Raw genomic sequence first — 17,931 nt, forward strand, 5'->3', positions numbered from 1 at the left:
GCAGGTATTGGATGTTGGGAAACAGCCAGAGAAACTAAAATGTCTAGAACTAAAGTAGAAGTCCAACTGGGCTATATAAGGACACAGTTGTGCTGTTGTTCTCTATGAAAGAAATTCCTAAACCTGTCCTTCCTGGATATTTTCCTGATTTACCTCAACTCAGTCAACAGATTTTTATTTTAAGATGTTTAGATTGTAGCCAGTTGTATGTAATTTTTTTATTTTTTATTATTTTAATTTAGAATAATTATTTTCATGTATTTGTCCCTATAACTATCACATGGTCAGAGAGAGAAGTGAGAGCAAGTTGCCATAGGGCAATCATGAAGGTGAGGACAGTCAAGAGCATGGCTGCGTTCACTTGCAATAAGTTTTGCGCTGTGTGACGGAAGCATTTTGCATCCCCTCACAATTATTTTGGGCTTCCTTGCAATATGCTTATCCATCCCTTGCGATAATTAACAATGGTTTAACTTCAGTAACCATATTTTAACCATTATATATGTTGTGAAAACCAAAACTATGGTAGTGAAAATCCTTAATCATTCTGCAAAAAAACAAAGTTACCAAAGATTTGCTAACACCATGGTTAATTTGTGGTACGTGTACCATGTGTTTTAAAATCACAGTTCTTACCAAAACAACAACAACAACAAAAAACAAACAAACATGGTTTCTACAGTCATGGTTACTGTTGTTTTACTATAGTGAAATATAGAATATTGTTAACTCTAATATTATTTATATAGTTTATTTTATATATATATAATTTTTGTTATTTAAGCAATATCACACTCGCAATCATGCTATATGGCCCAATATGGCCCCTGATGTAGGGCCATTTATTAGCATGATTGCGAGTGTGATATTGCTTATATACAACAGTTCATTGAACAAGTACAATTTATTTTTATTTTTTAAACTGAGTACGGTCATAAAAACGCAGAATATGCCGTTGCTTGTTCAAAACAAGCCTTCATTAGTTATTCAAAAGTGTCATGTCAGAAATAATATCACGGCTTGTGCTGTTTCGAATAAGTTGGATGGATGGATGTGTGTGTGTGTGTGTGTGAGAGAGAGAGACCAAGCGTGTGCAATCACCTGTTGCCACACCAAGCAGATATGCTGTCAGCTTTCTGAAGGTCAGCTTTCTCAGTGGTAAAATAGCCTTCCAAGCTGGGGTATTCCTCTTTATTTTGCGGTAGCCGGTACGCAAGAGCCATTCCCTATAGAAGCCGCAATGTCCAACACCGTTTTAGGGTGTGTTCACACTTGTGGTTCAGTTCTCTTGGTCCAGACCAAAAATGAAAATGATACTTGATGGATTTATGGATATATGGTGGTATTTTTACCAGCTGAGAACAAACAAAGAGCTAATAAAACGTGTAAAGGAGTCAAAACAGCGTCAGGAATTCCTCCTTTTTACACACAAACGAAGATATGCTGCAAGGACAGCTGACGGTGGTTCCGATGCCTGTACCAAACTGTAACGGGCAACATAGCTCCTATGATGCGAAGAGCCAGGTATGCTTGAGGTCAGTATTAGGCAAATTACTTCCTGTTTTTGGTCTGATTAGACGTCTTTGGTCCATGTTGTGTTCATATATCGATCGAACCTCACCAGAGTTCGTTTGGAAGCGGACCGAGACCCACTATTCAGGCAGTCTCGGTCCGCTTGTTTGGTGCACACCAAGGTTCGGATGACAGCATTCACACTTGTTCAAATGTACCGCACTAACAGAGCAATCATACCAGAGTTTGGTTTAATCGAACCAAACTTGCTAAGTGTGAACACACCCTTAAACATTATGTATCCAATGTGGAAACAATGTGGTAAAAGGTAAGCACCTTGAGTTCTGTAATCAATCAGTCTGTTGTGTCTCTCAGCTGTGATGAGCCTTAATGATGAAGTTGTTAGTTTAAAGCCGTTTAAAGCTATTTCCTAGCTTTGGTAAGGTATTAGTAATACGAGCAATCATGGAGCACTGTTCTATGTAAACAGTGACTAACAGATTCACTTCACGTCACCAACTGGCTCATATTGCACACAAAAATTGTCTTTTGCCACCACCTGCTGGCTAACATATGTAATGTAAAAAACATTTATTTAAAAAGAGACACATAGCATACATTAGCTCTTTACACATATCTCTTACACTTTAATTTAGGATGACGAACACAAGCGGAGTGCTGGTGGTGTCAGACCATCAGTGCTATTGGAACGTTTCTTGTCCAATCAGATTCAAGGACCGAAACTAACTGTTGTGTGTGTGTATATATATATATATATATATATATATATATATATATATATATATATATATATATATATACTCACCTAAAGGATTATTAGGAACACCATACTAATACTGTGTTTGACCCCTTTCGCCTTCAGAACTGCCTTAATTCTACGTGGCATTGATTCAACAAGGTGCTGAAAGCATTCTTTAGAAATGTTGGCCCATATTGATAGGATATCATCTTGCAGTTGATGGAGATTTGTGGGATGCACATCCAGGGCACGAAGCTCCTGTTCCACCACATCCCAAAGATGCTCTATTGGGTTGAGATCTGGTGACTGTGGGGGCCATTTTAGTACAGTGAACTCGTTGTCATGTTCAAGAAACCAATTTGAAATGATTCGAGCTTTGTGACATGGTGCATTATCCTGCTGGAAGTAGCCATCAGAGGATGGGTACATGGTGGCCATAAAGGGATGGACATGGTCAGAAACAATGCTCAGGTAGGCCGTGGCATTTAAACAATGCCCAATTGGCACTAAGGGGCCTAAAGTGTGCCAAGAAAACATCCTCCACACCATTACACCACCACCACCACCAGCCTGCACAGTGGTAACAAGGCATGATGGATCCATGTTCTCATTCTGTTTACGCCAAATTCTGACTCTACCATCTGAATGTCTCAACAGAAATCAAGACTCATCAGACCAGGCAACATTTTTCCAGTCTTCAACTGTCCAATTTTGGCGAGCTCTTGCAAATTGTAGCCTCTTTTTCCTATTTGTAGTGGAGATGAGTGGTACCCGGTGGGGTCTTCTGCTGTTGTAGCCCATCCGCCTCAAGGTTGTGCGTGTTGTGGCTTCACAAATGCTTTGCTGCATACCTCGGTTGTAACGAGTGGTTATTTCAGGCAAAGTTGCTCTTCTATCAGCTTGAATCAGTCGGCCCATTCTCCTCTGACCTCTAGCATCAACAAGGCATTTTCAGCCTACAGGACTGCCGCATACTGGATGTTTTTCCTTTTCACACCATTCTTTGTAAACCCTAGAAATGGTTGTGCGTGAAAATCCCAGTAACTGAGCAGATTGTGAAATACTCAGACCGGCCCGTCTGGCACCAACAACCATGCCACGCTCAAAATTGCTTAAATGACCTTTCTTTCCCATTCTGACATTCAGTTTGGAGTTCAGGAGATTGTCTTGACCAGGACCACACCCCTAAATGCATTGAAGCAACTGCCATGTGATTGGTTGATTAGATAATTGCATTAATGAGAAATTGAACAGGTGTTCCTAATAATCCTTTAGGTGAGTGTGTATATATATATATATATATATATATATATATATATAGTATATTGGCAACAATTTAATGCTTACATTTATCTAATAACAAAATATATTGCATAAGTTATCAGTAGCTAGGTACACATTTTCATATGAACGTTCAACTGAGTTCATTCAGTCAAGGATTCATCACACTGTGCACTTTGTGATGAGGCCCACTTTTCCCTCATTATCTTTCGGAATCATAACCCAGTCAATTTATATTATTGTAATATGATGAATAATAATAGTTATTACTACTACATAAATTACAAAAATATATAAAATATTTATCTGGTTAAACTCTCATACCTTTATTTTTTCAGGAAAACTTTTTTGTGTGAAGTCGTGTTAACAATAATCTTTGAATAAGCTCTTTTCTTTCCACAAAAACCTGTTGTCATAGGGTTGTTTTAGATTTGTATAGTAACTTGTAGTGGCCAATTAATGTGAATTTGGAGTGCTGTAAATATAACACGCTCAGCGCATATTACCAAACTGAATCGAACGCTACACATCTTTTATTCTGTGCAGTTGTGGAGAAAGCACTGAACTGCTTCACATTTGCTCAAAACAGAGCTGCGCACGAGCGGCACATTTAATAAAATTACAGCCCTTTGCGATTTAATATTCGCACAAGACCATATCTTCATTTCGATTTTATTTTCATTTTCAGCCCTACACAGTGCAATAGAAAATTTTGTTTTTGCATTATTTCATGGCACGCACTCTTTTTATCTCATCACATTCAATTCAGTAAGCTCACAACTTGGCTATAATTCTTTGCGGTGCTGGAGATTCAGTAGCGGCAGAGCAGGAAGCACTTATTGTGTGAGACAGCAACACTATTTCAACCTTACCCTTAGAACAAGAAGGCTGCTCTAGGCCTTTTTAATAATATATTTGGGAATTTAACTTGACTTACAGCTGCTTCTAGTAACTTGACAAAAGTTACTAGTTGTCTTTGGGCCACCTCTTTGACTTTCAAGGAGCTTTTTTCTTTTTTTACCTTCTGTATTCAGTCTCTTGCCTTTTCAGCATTAGGTTGGCAACACTACATTGTGGAAAATTGATTATCGTGTCTGGCTTGGAAGGAGAGGGAGCTTTAGTGTAAGTAGGAACAGTGGCAGAGTTATTCAGTGCATATTAACCCTTGACCAATTGCACAGGCCTGCAGCAGCAGTACAGAGAGTGTCAGGAGCTGCTGGGTCTCTATCAGCAGTATCTCTCCCAACAGCAAGAGAAACTCAAGTCGATCACCCTGCTCAATCATTCCAGCTCCCACAGCAAGGTGAGTACTGAGAAAGAGCATGTTTGTGATTAAGAGAGCAAGAGAGGCCAAAAGTGGCTCAGAGTGAACATGTGCCTGTGCAGAATTTGGATCCTTTATTTTCTTCTGATGTTGGAATTTCTGCTGATCTATCATTGTATTGTATGACCATAGCAGGTAGAGATTAATGTTGGGGCAAAAATATATCCTAGATGGTAGGGCATTCATAAATTAATGTGTCACAATTAGTGGTAGACTATTATTATTATGTCCAGGCTTATTAATCAGTCGATATTTGGCCATTTCGATGACGGTATATCATAAATGTATGTAGGACAGATGTGCATATCAAAATCAACTATTCAGTGGGTCGTCTGAGTCACTAGTCAACTAGTATGACATAAGGAAGCTGTTTTAGTGTCACATCCACCAGATTTAGGTGTTTCATTCATACAGGACACATTTTTCATTTGAAAACAGCTGGAAAAGCACAGCACAATGGAATCAAACCCATTATTTTATCCCCTTTTCTCCCCAATTTTGGAATGCCCAATTCCCACTACTTACTAGATCCTCATGGTGGCACGGTTACTCTCCTCAATCCGGGTGGTGGAGGACAAGTCTCAGTTGCCTCCGCTTCTGAGACTGTCAATCTGCACATCTTATCACGTGGCTCGCTGTGCATGACACCACTGAGACTCAATGTATGTCAAAAGTGATGTTTTGATGGCTGTATCAGCAGTGCTTTTGAAGTAAATACATTTAGATACACAACTTTTCAGAGAGCAGCGTTAGCGTGCTGACACTTTAGCAGCATGCTAAAACCCTCTCCAGGACGTTGCCACTCTAAATTCATCACCATTAATAGCTAAATATATTAATGCAAATGCAAAATAAGTAAAAATAATCTAGATAAAATCACAAGTTGACTTCACTAATGAACTAGTCTATTATTGAATGACTAGTTAACCATCCTACTCATCCCAAACATATACAATTATATCAGCCACTCTTGTAATATCAGACATTGGCAACAAAATCAGACATTTTTTTATACTTACAAGCATATGCAGTGCACCCTGTTCACCCCCTCCTTAATCTGGTGAATGGGAAATTAGCTTGTCCTCTCTGGAACCTTGGCTGTGAGTAATGTATGTTTACATGCTCTGCGACCTCCTCTTGAATTAGTCAGCGGGCCACTTCTATCCCCTCAGAGGCGGACGATTGTCCTTTGTCCTGAATGTTTATCTCTTCAGTGATTGACCTTGGGTTGTTGCGTCCTCTTGGGGAAAGCCCACAGTCTCCCTTGAGCAAAATATGCTTTTGTGGCTACCTCTGTGCCACATAATTATAGGTCAAAGGTGACATGTAGACAATCTCTCTCTACCTCTGCCCCGTCCAACAGATACCGAACAGCGAGGGGGCACCTAGGAGGTCCTTGTGTGGGGGAGGGAGAGGAATGGCTTTAGATGGATCTTATTTGGATCTCCTTTCATCAGGAAGTAAAGTTGGATCAGTGGAATGCAGTCATTCTTTCTCAATGGGACCTTGTAGTGTAACCTCCAGCAGCATCGAGCAGAATTGCAAAGTTCATGACAGACAGAATCATGAGTATTCTGAAGGTGGATGTACTGATCCCAGATCTAGCAGATTCTTTAACGGGGAACCCTGCACATGCGATACCCTGAGGGTACATGGCACTTCTGAATCCAGATGCTCTCATCAGTGCCACAGAATGGAGAATGGCATTGTGCGTGGTGCCATTCATACCAAACTAGCACCCACTCTTGGTAGTGAGATCTGGGAGGAGAAACACCAGTGTCTACTTCTGCAGAAAAAAACAGCTAGAGGTGGAAAGAGAGAGAATTCAAGCAAGGCTGACTCATCAGGAAGATAAACTTTTACTCCAGAACCAACAGCTCCAACAATCTTACCTTCACTACAGCAAGTATGAGCCCAGCACCAGCCATTTGTTTAAATTATATCAGCATTAGTGAAAGTTTCTTTATAATGTATGGTTTGATTAATGTGTCTTCACCTTCTTACTATTAAAGGCTTCACCAAGCCACAACAACAGATTTTGAGAGACCTCTAAATGGAACTAGCATTTGTTATGAGGGTCCACAGTCCAGTTGTGTAGTGGACCTGGTAACACACAGGTAAAGATTGTCTTCAAAATTGAATGCATTCTTAAAGGAATAAGCTCAACCAATAAAGCATCTTCTATATATTTTTCTCTTATTCAGCAGTGAAATAAGAGAGGGGAAACACAAACTCTGCAGGGAAGTGTCCTACAGCCGGTAAGTAACGTACAGTCGCAGGAACAAGCAACAAATATTGAGCAGTCTGCAGCCAAGCTTTCACATGGTGCGTTTGGAAGTATGGGATTGAATATATACATATACTGTATATACAGGACATATACAGTGCATATTATATATACAGTATATAAAGTATGAGGATGGAAAATGGGATTCCTTTCTGCATCTGATTTACCCCCTTAATTGGAAATTTGGCTTACATACATTCAAGTATGCTTTTATTTCCTTTCGGCAGAGATTTCCATTCCCAAGAAGGATATGGCCACATCTGCACTTCTCAGCACTCCAAAGGCCTCAAGGTGAGTTAAGGTGTCCCTCAAGGTTTTTCTTTGGTTCTCCCGTGTTTACCCCTGACTTGGATACATTTAAAAAATATATATACATATAAAATGATTTAAACATGTATTAAACATATAAAACATTTATGTACATGTATACAGTATATCTATCCATCCAATCAACCAACCAACCATATAATATAATTAACATCTTGCATTTGATTGAGTTTATTAACCCATTAGTAAAGCAATTCAGCCTCCAACATGGCTGGATTATTTGAACAATTTATTTCTAGCTTTATCTTGTTTTAAAACATTCTTAGTGCATTGTTTATACAGTATCTTACAGTTGTATTGTTTTCTCATCACACTGTCATCAGATTAAATCAAATTCTTGAATTACTGTCATAATGCATCTTTTCCATGTCGTCTGTGTCACCTTCCTCCTTCAACTGTCGTTTCCTGTATTACATGAGGAAAATATTTAATTTTGGCACTTGACCATTTGGTCACTCAACAACCACTCTGATTCAGTAGAGTGGCAGCTTTTCCAATTTAAAGAACGAAAAGTCCTTCAGCTCGAGAGAAGCTGCTCCCAGGAAACTCAATATAAGGACTCATACAAGTAAATATAATTTAACAACTGGGAAATGACAACAATTTTGGCTCAGCAGCACAGGCTGTGTATTAATTGTGTTTTTGGACTAGGAACCTCTGTGATAGACCTTTTTAATGCAAGAGTGTGAAAGAAGAAATGGGTGGGGGCCAGTGATGTATGGGGAAGCTGTATGGGAAAAAAAGAGGATGCAGGTCTAGGCTGAATGCTGTGCGAGCTCTGTTTGATGAGTTAAATGAAGATTTTTGCTGGCCAGCACAGAGGCTGACAGGAGCCAAGCTGAGTCCCATTAGCTGGCGTAGCAGGGCCCAGCAGCAGGTGTAATTGAACCGAGTCTTCCAGCCCGGGCCAAGAACGCACCACCTCCCTCAGCTTAATGAGAAAGAGAGAGGATGAGAATGAATCACTGACCGCTAGTGCGAGAGACACTCTGGGATAGGGAAGGTAATTCATTACCATTTTCTTTTAACGCAGAAAGGTAATTAATGTGACAGCATGTCTTTGTTTCCCCTCCCCCAACCCAAGAGCAAAAGCATGTCTCGTTTAGGATGCCATCTCTGAAAAATGCAGATTATTTGTAACTCGTTTGTTAGGCATATTTCTTTTTCTTTTTCTTTTTTTTGCAAAAATGTATTGACTTGATAAGTAATTGCCTTCTTTCTCTCTCCATTATACATCATGGTGAATATTTTGCATGAATATGTTCCTTTTTGTCTCAGACGTTTCACTACTGAGGCAGAAATTTACAGGAACTGGGGAAAATTAGGCTGCTTTGTGGTGCATCCATGATATTTGTGGGAGGCATACCAAGAGAATGTCAGAACTGACAGAGAAGTGAATACTCCTGTATACTTAATATGTAACAGGGAACTTGAGAATGGCCAAATATGAACTTAGACCGTGGCAAGGATGTGTCTCTTAATGAACAGTCAAACTGTTGAATTTCAAGTGGCTGTTTCATATTCAAATTCATCTTTCACTTTGACTTTAAGCAACTTTGAAGCATCTAGTCAAAGATATGGGACTAAATAGCCGCTGAAATTTCAACTTAAACTTAAAAGGTTCACTTAAACATTTCAGTAACATTTTACAATAATTTAACAATTCTGTTCGTTAACATTGTAAATACATTAGGTATCAATATATTTTTTTTTAACCCTTTTAATAATCTTGGTGAATGTTTATTATAGATTGTTTATTATTAGTATGTTAAAAGTAACATTAACTGTAAAAGTATTTTTCATTGTTAGAATATTAATTTTAACAAATACAAACATATTGGTGTTACATTTCTACATACGATATCTAAATCATACAGGTGCCTTTTTAAATCTTGACATGGTCAATAGAGTATCATGGGAATCCTCCCTTGCACACTAAAACCAAACAGGAGCATGAACTGTAGCTAGATGGTCTTGCTTATGTTAACAAGCACCATGGAAAGTTAATGTATGGACGATAAATATTTTAATGTAGCCCACCGTCTGACGGGTGCCTTTGCATTATTCAAAACCAAATCAGATTAAAGGAAGTCAATGAAGTGTGTCATATCATGGGTTTTGTTTTTTTGCGAAGCCAGAGGTTGCACACCGCCAGGCTGGCTGCCAGACCACCTCAGGTCTTGCCCTAGGGTCTGATGCCGAAGGGACCAGGAGAACTACAGAATGTCTCCCCTTAGTGAATCAATACATATTACCATCTACACAGCTATGTTCTAAACTGTCTTTTTGGCAGAAGTAGCGCTAGCGTGTGTAACAATAAATGTCCGTTTAATTTCTCTGTGGCTCATCTGGTGTAGACAGGGTGTAGGTGCTTCATTATTAAATATCATTGAAATCTTTTTTTTTTCTTTTTCTGTTTCTCCCCAATTTGGAATGCCCAATTCTCAATGTGCTTCAAGTCCTTGTGGTGGCATGGTGACTCAATCCGGGTGGTGGAGGATGAATCTCAGTTGTCTCCACATCTGAGACCATCAACCCACGCATCTTATCACGTGGCTTGTTGAGTGCGTTACCGTGGAGACTTGTTGAGCGCGTGTGGAGGTTTCACGCCATTTACCGCGGCATCCACGCACATCTCACCACGTGCCCCACCGAGAGCGAACCACAAATTATAGCGACCACGAGGAGGTTACCCCATGTGACTCTACCCTCCCTAGCAACTGGCTCAATTTGGTTGCTTAGGAGACCTGGCTGGAGTCACTCAGCACGCTCTGGGTTTCGAACTCGCGGACTCCAGGGGTGGTAGTCAGCGTCTTTACTCGCTGAGCTACCCAGACCCCCATTGAAAATCATTATTGATATCTTGCGTCTTTTCTTAACGCTAGAGATCATAACACTTCACTCAGCATGATCCTGAAACCTGTGAAACCAAGTGCTGATTTGTCTTCACTGAATTTGTGTGGAGGCAAGTATCACTATTATTATTGGCAATACTTAGGGTTATGTTTTTCATTGTTTTACAGAACAAAAATAAGAAGTTTTTGAGCTTTTAGCTTGCCTTCTTTTGTCACAGTTACAATCAGTTTACTATCCTGAGCAAGATCAACTTTTGAAAGTTTTTTTCAAAACTCACTGTCACAATGCTAGTTTGGTCTGGATGGCTGCCGTGGTATTGCTAGGTGGTTGCTAGTAGAGGTCGAACAATATTGGATTTTGCCGGTACTGAGCATTAAGGTGATATAGGTGATAAAGCTGATAACCAAATAATCATCTAGTAATTTCTAAAATCAATTTATTGAATGTCTTCAAAAGTTTCTTAGTTATTCCTTACTGAGACATGAAGGTCCATATGAATGAAATCCCATTCGCTGGTAATTATGCCACTAAAATCACAGTAATAACTAGAAAAAAAGGAAGATTTAATATGTTTAAAATTTGCTTATACAAAGGTGAGAAACTACCATCAAAACACACAGAAAAGGGCTTCACTCAGTTTTCCACCGAAAGCTGTATTTAAATGGACGAAAAAAGGACAAAAATATATCACATCTGTATAGTTATTTAATATTTACTGTTATAATAAAATATCAATAAGTATATTTTTAGTAGTATATCACATCTTTGATGCTCTGTTGTGCAGCACTTTACTGTATTTGACAATTTGTGTTTTGGATTGTGCTGTGAGGATCTGTATAAAAACATTTGATTTGATGAACATAATGTAGTTATGTTGAAAATTAACTGTTCTATTTTCATTTGATTACATTTTTAATTGGTTTATTTGTTTAGAGACCTTTTTGATGATATCGTTGAATTAAACTGTCAAATACAGAATACAAAATTAAACTGAAAACACAGAATTTGGGAAAAAATTAAATGGAATTATGGGAAAAAAATGGATTTCATAAGGACGTTTTTAATTATGATTATCAGATTTGATGTTAGAGAAGATTTTTGTGCTGACTGCTGAAGGATGTTTTGGGTGGTTTGCTAGGTGGTTGCTTACTGGCCCAAGTCAAAAGAGACCACCTCCAATTGTCTATGTAATATTCTGGTCCAAGGCCCTTAACCCTCAAACCCCTTTTTTAAAACTCTAACCCAAAGTATTAAACGTTATCATGTAACCTGTCCCACACTGTTTACGGAGATTACTTCAAATTGTATGGCTTGTTCAGGAGAGGTGTATAACAATTGTACTACACAATTGGACTTCGCTTGGTGGATGACCAACTGACCAACAATTCCATGGACTTACATTGAAGGAGCGACCAGAGCCAGTGTACTCTTTTGATTTGAACCAGATATCCCATATTCCTACCCAGAACACATGCATAGCAACATGTTAAAAACAACCTGCCCTCGACACCTTAGAATTGTGGTGGTGAGTTCTGCATTGGCAAGCACTAATCAAGTTTTCTTCAGAAAATGAAAATGTTTGATTTAAGTTAATCTCACTCTGGAGAATTGACTCTAGGAGTCACAAAAGAGAAAAGCAGATGAATTATGCATTCAGACTGATAAAACTCCTCAACCTCTCAGTTTTGTTCCGCAAGAGTCGTCAAAACAATGCACTTGTCAATTCTGGTCCTTTTTTACATTTGATTTCCCTCCACCTTTTAAATGAACCTGTGCAAACTTGGACCATCTTCTGTAAACTCTCCACTTTAAAAAGGGAATATTAAAAAAATGTTTTGATTGAACCTGAGGGAGAAATGTCAGTGCTCCTGCCTTCAGCCTGTGCCTCATCTCAGCTCACTATTGATTGGGAGGAAATTGACATGCGGTTTAGTTTGGTATTTGCTGTTTAGGATTTTTATATTACTGTTTGGGCTACAAATGAAAAGGCCACTCAAGCATGGCGGACATTTTTAATGAGAACAGTAAAATAACTTGAGTCTGTGGGAGTGGAAAATGATAAACCGTCTATTGTAAGGCTTTATTGAAGTAGAACCAGAATCTTCAATGTGTCTTCCTCCATTTCTCTCTCTCTCTCTCTCTCTCTCTCTCTCTCTCTCTCTCTCTCTCTCTCAGATGTGAATAGGAGCTTTTTGTTTTTCTGACTTCTTGGCCTCTGTCCCCAACCCCTAGCTGATCTGGTGAATGAACAGATATCATTGAGGTTTGGGATTTGCAACCCTCCCCTTAAGTGATATTAATGTCTCATGGTCACTTGCCAGTGAACCTTTTGAAAAGCAATGAAAGCATTTCGGTAAATATGACTGCCGAACACATTAGAATTCTCTCCGCCAATTCCCTCCTACCAACGCCCTAACATTTCCCTCCTCCTGCCCAAACTACACCTACCCCATCCCTTGTTATAGATTGTAACCAGCGGTAAGAGATGCATTATTCATATCACCAATGTCGTCCGTTGATGGATGGCTGTTCGAGAGGCTTGTCCGTTAAATAAATCAACAAATAAAAATGCTAATTCTCACATTTCAAGAGGGAGCTTTGCCAAAGTCCCACCCCATCAGCTATCCACCCTCAATGTAAACTCACTGTCTTTCTTTTATCTTTTCTCTCTAATGAAGATGCACGGAAAAATCGTTGAATGGCTATTGATTGTCATTCGCTGTTATAACGAAATGAGATTCCCGGATTTGGACATTGCTATCATTGGTATAGGACAAATATCAATGAAACCTAGATTCAAGTTTCAGGCTTAAAAGCAAAATATTAAGCAGCCTGATCTGTTATGATGTCATATAATATTTAAAACTTTCTTTATTGTGGGTATGTAGAGTTACATACTGACATACAGAGAAGACAAAAAGTCTGTCTTGTGATTTGCCATGTAATCACTAGTAAACAATACATACCTGACAGAGAAAACAAAATTGCTGTTTGCATGGCAGTTTTGATGTCAATTCATGTAATAAAATATTTATCATATAGTAATTGTATATTATACAACAGATAGTTCTGACATGTAAATTCTGAATAAGTCGCATTTGATGAAATTAAAAGAATATTGCTACTTTATGAAAGCAAAAACCCACTCGAGACCATCCGTTACAGTGAGATTTACACGTAAGGTGTGTTCATAGGCACAAGTTAACATTGTGACAGTTAATGATGCAAAAACAGTATAAGGGGCTGTTCACATAAAACGCGTTTTTGCATTCATCTGCGCGTTTTTCAATAGTTTCTATGAAAACATGTACTAGACGAATATTTTTTACCACGGAGCCACATCTCACTGAGTTTTATACGCTGTGTCAAGTGAAAAGAACTTCTCAATTCACATGCGTTCCATTTCATTCATTGCACTTTTTTTTTAGAGCAAGAATGCTAGTGTATGTAAACATTAAAGCTGAAATGTATCATTTCTGTGCTTCTACCATTACTAAGTGGAATTGAAAATTATTACTGTTTTCAAATTGTTTTAGCAAACACTTCCCTGGTCCACCGTTGGTCAGAAAACAGATAGTCCCGCCTCAAACTGACGCCATTGGTTGAACCAATGTTGCAGTGTCGGGCTGGTCGAAATTTTAAGAAAAGAATTTCAGTGCCTTAAAGTATAAACTATTGGTTCCTTTTTTAATTTTTTAATTTTATTTATTTATTTGTTTGTTTGTATTTTGCCCTCCTCTTTTCTTGCTTAACATGTTCTTCCTCCTCCTTTGTTCCATTTAATGTTATTCCCTCAGTTAACTTGTTTAATGTTCACGAGGACGCCTATGCATCGGAGACTTATTTGTTTGCATTCATTCATTCACATTGCTTTAAAGAGAATTACCATACATGGGCTACCCCATATTTTCTATTTATAAACAGGATTATCTAATGTGAAATCGTTCATTTATATGTAGCCTATATCATTGTATCATATGGTATATTCTCCTGCCAATAAAAACTTAAGCAGAATAGTTGATAAATGAAATATTGTAAAATATTTTAATACAAATAAAAATTTTCCATTACATGAATTAGGCTGGAAGTTAGTATTATAGCCACATTATTTGCATAGTATTTACTACTGACTAGCTAGGTCAGTTATATAATGGGTTAACGCTACCATTAACTAAATGCATTGTTTTGTTTTGTATTTCAGTAGGGCTAACAAATGAAATTAAGAATGTATTTTCATAAAGATTTTCTGGAAGATGGTACAACTAACCAATATAAATGTAATGCTGTCATTTATTTGGCATTGTTAGATCTCCTTCTACACATCAAAATGTAAAAAATACAATAAAAATAATAATATTTACAAAGTCATAATAACTCACTTTATTCACACTAAACTATAATGTAAAAGGTGTCGCTCTGCACCACCTGGCACGTGATAATTGTGAACGTGCTGTATCATGCAACGATACTGTGCATGGCAGTGAGGATAATTTTGGTTAACTGTAAACTGAAATAGGAGAAAATATTTTAACATTGGAAAAATAACACACTTCACCTTTAAATGTGCATTTATGCTATAGCAGTATGCAACTGGGTTCATGATATATACCTATGCAATGTTGCTGTCCGGGGTTGCTTACAGAAGTAAGAGGGTGGCCACAGCAAGAAGAGGAGCAGGCAGCTTTGTCTTGTCAGCAGGTAGAAAAGATCTCCAAAAGCATTCCTTTGGAATAAGCTAGTGTTTAAAATCACTTAAAATGGCATGGAGATAACGTACATTGTTGAAGATGGATTTTAATTTTGCCTTACTCCTCAACTCTGCCACTGTTCCCAGAGTCCAAGGTGAGACTTATAAGTGTGGTTAACAGACTGCTGTAGGTCCGGGTGGCCTGTCTGAGGACCAGCCTCTCAAAGGTCTTCATGATGTGTGAAGTGAGATCAACTGGTCTGTAGTCCTTTTGGGAAGTGGTGTCACCCAAGCTTTGGCACTAGAACAATAGAGTATGTCTTCCAGAGCTAGGGCACCTTCATCAGTTTCAGGGAGAGGGAGAACAGGTGCTCAGGAACCCCACAGAGCTGGCTGTGTGAACATGTGTTCAACACCCTGGGGATCAATCCCACAGCGTTACCTGTGCAGAGATTCACCAGTTCTCTCTATCCTTGCCTGGTCAACAGAGATTTGAAGGAGTAGGAGGAAAAGGCAGGGTTCCCACAGTCACGGAAAAGCTGGAAATATCAGGGAATTTAAAAATTGTGATTTCCAGGCTTGGAAAAGTCATGGAAATTTATATAGTGAATGTACATTTTTTTCTGGTTTTCCTCTGCTCTAAAATCTCTCATTAGTTAGATACTGCTCTTGTTTCTGACACACAAATAAAACTGATCTTAGGTGTCTCAATTGTTTACATTATTTTTAACTTGACAAGCTATCCAAAAAATTCTACACTCCTGCGGGAGATGCAAAAATAAAATAAATAAACTAATCGTGGAGCAGCGGCCTCTGTCTAGCACATGTGTAAAACTATGTGAAAAAAAAGATAGATATAGAGTAAATGAGTAGACAGATAAACTTTTGATTTGTATAAGAGAGTTTGTTTTAGGGCAAACTAAATACTTTTTTAAAATCTATATCCAGTAATCACAAATGCCTGAAATTTAGTGGAAATGTCAAAAAAGTTTGGAAACCCTGATAGGAACTTTTGGATTGGAATAAAATATAATTTCATATAATTTTAGCTGATTTTAAATGAGTAGTTCAACCAAAAACTAATTCTGCACTCTACTTCTTCTGATTCTCCAGCGTCACAGAGTTGTGAGCTAGCAGTTTGAATTTAAAGTGATGAGATTAAAAGAGTGAGATCCACAAAATAACACGGAATACAACACATCTATCGATTACGTTGTGTTCATCCGCTGCACTCAAAAGTCTGTGTCTTGCATATTCTGATTCAAAACAAATTACTTTTATGAGCTGGTTATTTGAATGAATAACTCCAAATGACTCATCAAATAACACGTTTTTTTTTTTTTTTTATCTGATTGTCGAATCATTCACTGAATGATCTAACTGAATCAGAGCGGTTACTGAATTAACATATGACTTTCTGAACCGTAACACAAGTCAGTCATGTCTGTCTTGAAATGAAGCAAGAACTGTTTTGTTAAACACACTGGCGACCAAAAGTTTGGAATAATGTACAGCTTTTTATTTTATGGAAAGAAATTGGTACTTTTATTCAGTAAGTGGCATTCAACTGATCACAAAGTATAGTCAGGACATTAATAATGTGAAAAATTACTTTTACAATTTGAAAAAACATTTAATAACTTCTTAAACTACTTCAAAGAGTTCTCATCAAAAAATCCTCCATGTGCAGCAATGACAGCTTTGCAGATTCTTGGCATTCTAGCTATCAGTTTGTCCAGATACTCAGGTGACATTTCACCCCACACTTCCTGTAGCACTTGCCATAGATGTGACTGTCTTGTCGGGCACTTCTCACACACCTTACAGTCTAGCTAATCCCACAAAAGCTCAATGGGGTTAAGATCCATAACACTCTTTTCCAATTATCTGTTGTCCAATGTCTGTTTCTTTGCCCACTCTAATCTTGTCTTTTTGTGTTTCAAAAGTGGCTTTTCTTTGCAATTCTTCCCATAATGCCTGCAACGAGTCTTCTCTTTACTGTTGTACGTTAAACTGGTGTTGAGCAGGTAGAATTCAATGAAGCTGTCAGCTGAGGACATGAGAGGCATCTATTTATCAAACTAGAGACTCTGATATACTTATTCTTGTGTATTGCCAGTTTGTCTTTGAAGACTGTAGTGTACACCTTTGTATGAAATTTCAAGCATTGTATAGCCTTCATTCCTCAAACAATGATTGACAGATGAGTTTCAAGAGAAAGCTGTTTCTTTTTTACCATTTTTTACCTAATGTTGACCTGAAGACATTCTATTGCATACTGTGGCATCTAAAAAACAAAATAAAAAAAAAACGTTAAGCTTCATTTAACAAACCAAATAGCTTTCAAATGTGTTTGATTTAATGGCAAGTGATTTTCTAGTACCAAATTATCAATTTAGCACGATTACTCAAGGATAAGGTGTTGGAGTGATGGCTGCTGGAAATAGGGCCTGTATAGATTTTATAAAAAATTACTTTTCATATAGTGATGGTGCTGTTTTTTACATCAGTAATGTCCTGACTATACTTTGCGATCAGTTGAATGCCACTTTGGAGAATTAAAGTACCAATTTCCTTCTGAAACAACAAAATCTGTACATTATTTCAAACTTTTGGCCGCCAGTGTAAATCATTCATTCGTTCAAATGGCAATGTGTAGTTAAAATACACATTTGCAACAGTTTTTTTTGTAATAATATTTTAAATTTATTAAAAAGCAGAATTCTGCAGGAAACACTGCTCAGAAGGCAGTAGATACCTTACATAGGCAAAGCTAATGTTTTACACAAGAAGCATGCAAATTATAACGTTTGAAGTTCTGACAACCTTTGATTTATTTTTAGAGTTCTGTGAATTTCTTTTAATGTGTAATAGATTCATTCTTTTTTAGAGCGCAG

The 17,931-nt window shown here is 37.9% G+C and overlaps 1 pseudogene; it reads left to right on the forward strand.

Annotated features, from left to right (window-relative positions):
• LOC127627355 (protein hinderin-like) overlaps nucleotides 1–17,931 on the forward strand; it is a 32,411-nt pseudogene that overhangs the window by 13,623 nt on the left and 857 nt on the right.

The sequence above is a fragment of the Xyrauchen texanus genome, chromosome 34 (assembly GCF_025860055.1).
Source record: "Xyrauchen texanus isolate HMW12.3.18 chromosome 34, RBS_HiC_50CHRs, whole genome shotgun sequence".
NCBI lineage: Eukaryota > Metazoa > Chordata > Actinopteri > Cypriniformes > Catostomidae > Xyrauchen > Xyrauchen texanus.